The following is a 10314-nucleotide window of genomic DNA, read 5'->3' on the forward strand; positions in this document are numbered from 1 at the left end:
GTAAATCAGTGAGGCTCATCATGGACCGGACCATATCCAATAGAGTCTGATTTCTCCTCTCTGACACACCGTTGAGTTGAGGTGTACCCAGAGGAGTCCATTATGAGACTATGCCATTCTCTTTGAGATAGTCCCAGAATTCTCCACTAAGGTATTCTCCTCCTCGATCTGATCGAAGAGCCTTAAGGGTTTTTCCAGTTTGTTTTTCTACTTCATTTTCGAGCTCTTTGAACTTTTCAAAAGATTCAGATTTGTATCTCATAAGATACACATACCCATACCGTGAATAATCATCGGTAAAGGTAATGAAGTACAAATAACGTCCCCTGGCTTGCACATCGAATGGGCCACACACATCTGTGTGTACTAGGGTAAGTATTTCAGTGGTCCTCTTCCCATGTCCTACAAAGGGCAATCTAGCCATTTTTCCTTGAAGACAGGACTCGCAAACTGGATATGACTCGAAAATCAATGAGCCGAGAAGCCCATCTTTATCCATTTTGTTTATTCTGTCCTCTCCAATATGGCTAAGCCTGAGGTGCCACAAATATTTTTGGTTTATGTCATCCCTGGATCTTTTGGATCCTTTGGCATTCACTTCTTGCTCAGACACATTTATAGATACATCCATATGCAAATGATAGAGACTGTCAATCATAAAACCACGTGCGACTATTTTATTTCTGAAATAAATAGAACAGTAGTCTTTGTCAAATGTAAAAACATGACCTTCTTGTGCTAGACATGAAACAGAAATCAAATTTCTGCTAGCAGCAGGAACATAATAATAGTCTCTAAGTAATAAACTAAAACCAGACGGTAGTCGCAGATGGTAGGTGCCCACAGCTACAGCAGCAACTTTTGCCCCGTTGCCAACCCAAAGGGTTACCGCACCTTCCGCCAGCCTTCTACTTTCCTTTAGACCCTACATGGTAGTGCACAAATGAGCACTAGAACCAGAATCTATAACCCAACTAGAAGTAGAAGAAACCGTTAGGTTAGTTTCAATTATGAGCAAGTCTATACCTTCTGAAGGTATGTCACCTTTTTTGTTCTTCAGGCTCTCGAGGTATGAAGGACAGTTTCTCTTCCAGTGGCCGTCGACATTGTAGTGGAAACATTTTCCTTTGTCATTAGTCTTTTTCTTTTGAACTTTCTTCTTTGGCTTCTTGTCTTTCTTCTGCTTCTTCACAGGCTTCTTTTTCTTCCAAGTAGACTTTCTCTTGGAACTAGAAGTCAACTCAGCAGCAAGGACATTGCCCCTTAAACCTTTCAAGGCTCCCTCAGCAGTTACCAACATATTTAACAGTTCAGTCTTAGTGCATTCAATCTTATTCAGGTGGTAGTTTACTATAAACTGTCCAACTGAATCAGAAAGGGATTGAAGGATCAGATCTACTTGCAATTCCTTGTGCATGTTCATACCGAGCTTCTCAAGCTCCTCTAGATCCTTGATCATAGTCAGACCGTGATCATGGACGGACTGCCCCTCGCGCATCTTTGCTTTGAAGAGCCTCTTGGACACTTCAAAACGAACTGTGCGACTCTGCTCACCATACAACTCTTGCAGGTGTGCCAGTATGTCTCTAGCAGTCTTCATATTTTCATGCTGGCATTGTAGTTCATTGGACATGGATGCCATGATATAGCACTTGACCCTAATGTCATCGTCTGTCCACTTCTCATGCGTTGCACGCTGATCAGCGGTCGGACGTGCTGATAATGCGGGGATATCATTGTCGAGCACATAGCCTATTTTTTTGCAACTCAGAATAATTTTGAGATTTCAAAGCCAGTCTCTGTAATTGGTACCAGTCAATCGATTGGTCTCAAGAATACGGATCAAAGGGTTTGAGGCTGACATTATGATCTGCAGAGAGTAAAGATTCCAGTTAGACTTTTGTACTTGATCCTAATCTGTTCTAGGATCTTTTAGAACAAATGTACCTCCCACTATTTTCTCGAATTCCTCACACTTTTCTGGTAGGAAAACGGAAATCCTACACGACTAGGATTTCTAATGGGTACTGCGGTCCCACCGATTTACATGCCACCTCACCTAACAGTTATTGGTGACACATAAATAGATGAGTGTACAACTCTTGTATAATGCTTCTTAAGTATGTTGCAGTGCTACTTGGTCTCTAAGTCATGAAGACCTCACCTAACAGTTATTGGTCCTACTCCTTAGTTAAGTCAGATCCACCGCATAACCGTAGAAATAAAGTCGTCATTGGGTCCTCACCTAACAGTTATTGGTGCCCAACCCCATCTTTACCCTACAACATCTCATGTCTATAGAGAGGTCCAGCCCCCCGATGCAACTTACCCACTGTGTCCAACATCAGAAAGACCTTAGCAGCTCTACTACGGTGGAAGATCTATGGACTTAATATCGGTTAATCAGGTCTTAGTATTTGCAACTTGAGCTCTTCATAATAGGCAATCGAACAATTGGCCAGGTAAGCAGGTGGGAGGCTCCCCTTACTCAGAGAGTAAGGTCCTAATTAAGTAACCACCTTTCATGCTTTCCTAGATACCAATTAGATCAATTAATCTAATATGACTTGCTCATGTTGGTTCACTCTCGACTTGATTGAGGAGGTTTTAGTTTAGGTCTCATTGGGTTTGCTACATCACATGTAAACCTATCTACCCCGTTCTCATTCACATCACATGCAAACGGCACATCGCAGGCAGTTATAATCACAGCAATAATTAAAGCTAAACTTTAAATAGGTGATGATCATGGATTCTAATTAGGTCATATTACAAGCACATGCACGTCAATCGATCAGTTGGTCTTCAACTCTTGAATTGGTTCCAAACCTCCTTGATTCGATCCTTAATCAACTCTTGATCCTATCGCCATCAACCGTTCAGATCGCCGTTCATCTCATGTACTTTCTTCGACTTGATCGTTGACGTACATCACATCACAGAAATACAACCAGATATAAAATAAAAATAATAATAAATTACATCCCCTTTTAGGAGGCACGCAGGCCTCTCAAAACATCAAATACGATGCATGCAAGCATCTGAAAAATTACATGACATTACAGATCACATCGCAGGTCATTATATTTGATACCAAAAGGGTTTGAATCCTATGATCATCACCGCATGCAACAATTATACTTTTCAGATCTGAACTTAATTGATTATGTTATGACATAGGTTGCTGATCATGCTAATCATGATTCTAAATCTTGTAATCTCATTAACAATGCAATTAGAATCATCATTTTATCACATAAAAATCAGCATGCAAAAATCAGCACCCTTGAAAAATCTGCATACAGAAAATTTTCAGCATGCATAACCTTTTAAAATTCAGATCTAAGATGCCTTTAGATAATTAATCATTACCTTAATCTACGATGCCTAGGCTCTGATACCACTGTTAGAACACGCCCATGCCGCAGAAAATTTAAAAAAAATTCAGATGGCAGCAGAAGAGGCATGCACGGGATCAACCGTTCATCGCATGAACGTTGTTCAAAAACTGTTCCTAGTTAGATAAGGATTAAAAACTTTTAAAAACAATTGGAAAATCAGATATTCACCTTGTGCGGGTAGATGATCACCGCAAACTGAAGTTCGTATTTTTGGATGAAGGTTCGCTTGAAGCCGCACAAGCGTCCGGCCTCTACGGGTATCCACACGAAGCAGTGGACCAATCCAAATGCTCCAATCTTTCCGGAGTGCTAGCTCCCTTGCAGAGATTACTTTGATGGCTGATCACCTCCCTTTCAATCAACCCTTAAATGCTAGAGGGAGGAGGAAGAAGATGAAGGGATCAAGGGAGAAGATCCAAAAGGCTAGATGCAGCCTTTCCTTTCCCTTGCGTTGAATCCCAAACGGAGGAGGAAGAAGGAGACCGCCAAGGGCCTTTTTCTCTTCTTGCTTGCGGCTGATCCAAGAGGAGAGGAGAGAGGGGGCGTACGGCACAAGGAGAAGGGCTTCAATGCCCTAGGTCAGCCCCCACGCCTCCTCTTAAATAGCATGTGGAGCTCCTACTTTGTAGGAGCTCCTTGATTAGATTCCAAGAGGGGCGCCGACCCCTCTTCTTTGCCGCACCAAGCAAGGAAAAGGAGGAGGGGCGTGTGCCCCTCCTTCATGGTTAACCTAATCCTCCTCTAAGGAGGATTAGGAAGGTCACTCATGGTTAGGTCCTAATCTAATTAGGCTTGGAACAAGGGTGAATCAATTTGGGTTTAATCTAGGTAAGTCCTAATCCAATTAGAACTTAATGAGCCATGACTCAATTGAACCCTTCAATCCTAATCTAATTAGGAGTCATCTTATTTCATTGATTAATAATTAATTGGGACTTAAGAAGTCCTAATTCCATTAGGATTTATTTAATTTTAGTCTTAATCCAATTAGGACTCTAATTTGAATCCGAAGTCCTAATCCAATTAGGATTTCTAGAAATCCTATTCTAAGTAGGAATCCAAAATAGATTCAAAATTCTAATCTAATTAGGATTGTGGGAATCCTACTTCAAGTAGAAATTCCAGTCCTACTCTAAGTAGGACTCCCAATTAGGGGTGGCAAAAAATGACCCGACTCGCCAACCCGACCCGTGTTCGACCCACCATAAACAGGTTTGGGTTTGGCCTAAACGGGTTTGGGTCGTAAACAGGTCGACCTATTTAACCTGTTTAGTAATTGGGTACAGGCTACCGCTCGGCCCAACTCACCGCTCGGCCCAGCTCCCCGCGTCGGTCCCCGCTTCTGCCTAATATCCCGAATCACGAATTCACGACTCCATCAGACCATCACTCCACATTCTCTTTAGGGTTAGGGACCTTAGGGTTAGCTCTAGCGCCGTCGCCGCCCGAGTTCTTTGCCTGTCCCTCTTCCCCCCTCCTCCGGACCTCCGCCCTCTCCTCCCCCGTGCCGGCTACTTCCGCCTCCCCGTGCAGCGCAGGCGTCCTCGGCTCCTCCTCCTCGCAGTAGTATCTCTGCAGAGTAGTCGGAAGAGAGGGGCGACGAGAGCACCGCCACTTCCGCCCCGCACAAGTACTCCGTCAAGATTCTCTTCGGCAACCGTCATGTGAGCACAAGTACTACGTCTGTTCTTCTTCTCGTTGGGAGCTTTGGTACAAATTCTTCCTTCCCTTTTTCTCCGTCTCCTGACGCTATGGGTTCGGTTTTTTAGCGGTTTCTTGTTTCAGATAAGGGCCCGTTATTTATCTTGGATTCTTGGAGTCTATTGTTTTTTTCTTTAGAGGGGGCCATTTTTCCCTGTGATCAACTGTTTCAAGAAGAGCAGGGGGATAGTTCGTAGTGTTATGTGGCATTCTTGGCGCGATATGGAAGTATTTAGTTTGGTTTGTGAGAAATCTTGATGCCCCCATTGAGAAATAAATCATGAATATAGGTTTCTCGCTGCGTTTTGTGATGAACATTGGAGGGTATTGGCGTAACCTCTTTCTGGCTACTGGGCTCTTGATTAGAAATGCAACTCCTTTTGCTGTTTCTGTTTTTGGTCTCATTGTCTGTCTCTTTCTGGTTTATAGGGACCCACGATTGCAGTCCACATTGCCTGGCTACCAAGCTTGGTTTGTTTCGAATCTTTCGATTGAATTGCTAACATGTCTAATAGTGCTTAGCCCTTATTCTAAAAATATCTATTGTCGCATGATGTCGTACACAACTATTCGTACAGTAGATACTTCTATTTCTTTCCATTTCCCTTCCAAACAGCATTGAAACATGTCGTTTTGTTTTTCTTTTTAACAGGATGATAGCAGAGAAGCAATTGCAATCACTTAGAAGTATCTACTGACATTGAAACAGGATGATAGCAGAGAAGCATTGAAACATGTCGTTTTGTTTTTCTTTTGAAAATGAGGAGCACGGGGCACCCACATTGATATTGATTTGACTAGTGGGTAGCTTGTGTATGTTCCAGTGCTTCTGACATTGGGTGGCTCTGTGGCTTTTGCCTTACTCTGTGGCATTTTTTTAACTTATTTTCTTTCCATTTCCCTTCCAAACAGCATTGAAACATGTCGTTTTGTTTTTCTTTTTAACAGGATGATAGCAGAAAAGCAATTGCAATCACTTAGCTATTTCCAACCATGCATCTATCTCTTTGGATAATCATGTAGACAGTTTATAAGCTGAATATTTTTTGTTTGTTTGCTACTGCATATGGAAAGGGTCTTAGAAGAAAGAATATAAAGCAGTCTGAGAAGTGAGAAGTGCACTGTTTTCCAAAGCAGCTTCTATGACCAAGACGCTAACAACTTTGTTTTGGAAATGGATCATTATCTTAAATAATTCGTTTCAAAGTGTGTGCCTAAGTAGATGATGTTTTGTGCAGGAAAGGGAAGCAAAGAAGGAGGCTTTCAGGAAGTATCTAGAGTCCAGTGGTGTTCTTGATGCTCTGACTAAAGGTTTTCAACTGTCTTCGTTGGGTCTGTTTTGTTTTGGAAATGGAAATGAGGAGCACGGAGCACCCACATTGATATTGATTTGACTCGTGGGTAGCTTGTGTATGTTCCAGACTCCAGTGCTTCTGACATTGGGTGGCTCTGTGGCTTTTGCCTTACTAGTTACTTCTGACATCATTTAAGCCCTGTAAATTTCTCTGTTTAATAAGCATTATAGTTTGATCGGATGAAGTATGACTGGTTTTTTTGCTGGAAGATGAGTTCAGTTGTAAATTACACTGTTGTGTTTCCAGTTGACCTTATATTCTCTTTTGTTTCACATCATATCATGCATGTGCATTTTTCTGTATAAAATGGTCAGTAAGCTTTTTCTTCTTCATTGTTATCAGTGGTCTTTCTTGTATAGTTTCTTATATTGCCTTTATCGTCCTTCCATACCTTACATGAAGGATATATTGTGGTCTCGGTTCATGCTTTAATAGTTTCTTTAAATCGAAAAAGCACAGTGCTATTTAATTATGCTGGATAATCTGTCAGGAGAATTTTGCATATTTAAACTGAGAACATGAAAATAAAAGTTCTTTACCATTATGCACTCATTATTAGTGGGTAAAATCCATCTGGGATATTGCAGCATATTGTGTAGTTGCAGTTGAGTCAGCAGGCAGACAAATTCCCATTGCCTTCCTGGAGAGGATTAAGGATGATTTCATCAAAAGATATGGAGGAGGAAAAGCTGCAACTGCTGCAGCTAACGGCCTCAACCGAGAGTTTGGGTATATTTTTTCCTTCCTAACCATTCAAAGATACTGCTGTGATTTTATGTTTCTTTTGATGGCAAAATCATTGACTAACGTTAAAAAAATATTCACTAAAATTTTAGGCCAAAACTGAAAGAGCACATGCAGTATTGTGTGGATCACCCTGACGTCCCTGAGGAAATAAGCAAACTGGCGAAAGTGAAAGAGCAGGTCTCAGAAGTTAAAGGAGTTATGATGGAAAATATTGAAAAGGTACATCATGGTATCTCTTTTAAGGGTTTAACTTGTGATTATTTTAATGATTTTGTTGTCCTTAATTATGGAATGTTGCCAGTAATTCCCTTTTCCTTGACAAGTAGCATAATTAATTCCTTGAGAACATCTTTTCAGGTTCTTGATCGTGGGGAGAAAATCGAGTTGCTTGTCGACAAAACTGAAAACCTTCGCTATCAGGTCTGTAACTTACGTTCACCAACCCTTAGTGGGCATCTGGATGTTTTCTTGGATTTGCTTCTGGCAGTACCATTCGTGGACAGGGATGGTTTGCATTCAATTTCTTTTTTTGGTGATTATTTTTTCCCTCAAGGCTGTTCAACATTAAATTGTTTTCTTGTGTTTGGGGTTTGCAGGCTCAAGATTTCAGGCAGCAAGGAACAAAGATGAGAAGGAAGATGTGGTTTCAGAACATGAAGATAAAACTGATCGTCTTGGGCATCATCATTGCATTAATCCTCATCATAATTTTGTCCATTTGCCATGGCTTCAAATGCTAGTATGAGCGGATATGAGATCACTGCACCTCCCTCTCCCACTCAAACTGGTGCTTTTGAGTATAGTGATATCATTTGCTACTACATAAAAAACTAGTGCTTGGTTGATGAATTGTGGTTAAGTGTTCCCCCTCGTGAATGAGTATTTTCATTCTAATATTTTCTTGCCTGTTTGGGAACTGGGATCGGATTGACTTCGTAATTTGGATATCATTCCTGTATAGCCTTGAGTGCTATTCTTTCTTAATATATCGAGTGGTCGTTCTCTATGCCCTATGGACATTTTGTGGATGTCCGTGAATTGATGATGTCTTGATCTGATGGGATGGACGATTTGCTGCTATCTCTTGGTTGTCAGTTACTGGCATATGAAAGCCAGACTCCGACGGACATGATCATTGAGTAAGTCAAACTGGAACAGAGTAGATTGTGGTTTTCAGCTTTAGTGATCGCCGAGCAACCATTTTTTTAACTTATTTTCTTAATTACCGATAGCTTTAGACAAACAGGTTAAACAGGTTGGGTCGGGTTGGATAAACAGGTTAAACAGGTCGGTTCAGCATGGGTTAGACTAAACAGGTTAAACGGGTCGGGTCGGATTGGGCAAACAGGTGACCTGTTTATTAAACAGGTTAAACGGGTCGGGTCGGGTTACCTGTTTATTAAACAGGTCAGGTTCAGGTTGCAATTTCTGACCTGTTTAATAAACAGGTCGGGTTCAGGTTTATGATTTTCTGACCCGACCTATATATGACCCGACCCGTTTATGTCCAACTCGACCCGATTGCCACCCCTACTCCCAATCCTAATTCAATTAGAACTCTAGGAATCCCACTCTAAGTAGGATTCGTGTTTTAAGTCCAATTTGTTGACCCCCTAATGGATTTTGATGAATACAAAACACTAGAGTATAATTCCATTTATCTTAACAATTTAATTGAGAAATTCATGTGTTTTATTAAGAATATTGTTAAGAAATGTCTAGGCAAGTTTCCATAATTTTTATGAATTTATTGAAGAATTTTTTGAGATGAAAGAAAAAGTTCAGGGACAGCCGAGACGTCTCCTGATAGTCTCAGAGACGTCTCTGGCACAAACAGGAAGAACTGGCACGTCTGGAGACGTCCCCGGCATCTGCCGAGTCGTCCCCGCGATAGCGGAGTCGACTCTCTCAGTAGCGGAGTCGACTCTCTCAGTGGCGGCAGAAAGGCAGTTTTCAAGAGACATGCGCGAGACGTCCCCACTATACGCGGAGTCGTCCCCGCAAGTAAAAAGCAGATCTCCGGAGTCGTCCCCTAGATAGCGGAGACGGCTCTCTCAGGGTTTTCCAGAGAATGATTTTTTCGGTGATAAGGCAGCGGAGACGTCCCCTGAAAGAGTGGAGTCGACTCTCTCAGGGAATTCCAGAAGACATGTTTTTCTGAGATAAAGAAGCGGAGTCGTCCCCGAGGGAGCGGAGTCGTCCCCATTCAAAAAGTGCAAACAAGCCGAGACATCCCCGTAAAGTGCAGAGACGACCCTCTCAGCAAATCAGAAAGGCAAGGATTCAAACGGTACAATTCCAGAGTCGTCCCCGTAAAGAGCCGAGTCGTCCCCAGACAACGTAAAAAGTAAAATCTTGTAGCCGAGACGTCTCTCGTTGAAGCGGAGACGTCCCCGGAACGCTTGGGACGCGACTGACAACTTTTCAGGTTTGGTTTGAATTTCAAATCTCCTTCACTTTATCTCTAACGGCTATATTTGCTTTTTGGGCTATAAAAGGGACCTCTTAAGTGCTTCTAAACAACTCTTCACCAACCCAAAGCAAAATCATTCAAGAGAGAAGAAAGAAAAAGAGGTTCAAGGGAGTTAGTGCATTCAAGTGAAGAAATCAAGTGCTTTCAAGCTTTCCAAGTGATTTCAAGCTCAACTACTCTCTTCCGCTCGTGCATTCAAAGCTCACACTCAAACCTACGCGATCCACATCGGAAGAATCACCATTTCCCACACTTCCAACGGCAAAAGGATTCTTACGGGTTCTATTGTTTATCATTGTCATATTTGCTTATTTAGAGCTTTCCAATTGTTTGTAAAACTCTTTTAATATTGTGCTTGTTCCAGTCAAGGGACTTGGAACAAGGGAAAGGCGTCCCAAGCCTAGGTTAAATTGGGAGTTTTAGGGTTTGTTGTGAGCCCGGTGTAAAACAACGAGTTGGGTAGTGAACTCGCAAAACTACCGTACTGTAATCGTGGATTATAGTGAAAATTCCCAAAGGTGCTTTGGGGAGTGGATGTAGGAGCAGTGGAGGCTCCGAACCACTATAAAAGCCTGTGTTTGCGATTGGTTGTCTTCATAGCTTTATTCTTGCTTTAGCTCTTATATTTGTGTGTTTT

The 10314-nt window shown here is 41.9% G+C and overlaps 1 pseudogene; it reads left to right on the forward strand.

The window, feature by feature from the left end:
* The first annotated feature begins 4984 nt into the window (after positions 1-4984).
* On the forward strand, positions 4985-8210 carry LOC120109146 (annotated as a pseudogene).
* Positions 8211-10314: the final 2104 nt, after the last annotated feature.

Source organism: Phoenix dactylifera, unplaced genomic scaffold (genome assembly GCF_009389715.1).
Source record: "Phoenix dactylifera cultivar Barhee BC4 unplaced genomic scaffold, palm_55x_up_171113_PBpolish2nd_filt_p 001855F, whole genome shotgun sequence".
Taxonomy (NCBI): domain Eukaryota; kingdom Viridiplantae; phylum Streptophyta; class Magnoliopsida; order Arecales; family Arecaceae; genus Phoenix; species Phoenix dactylifera.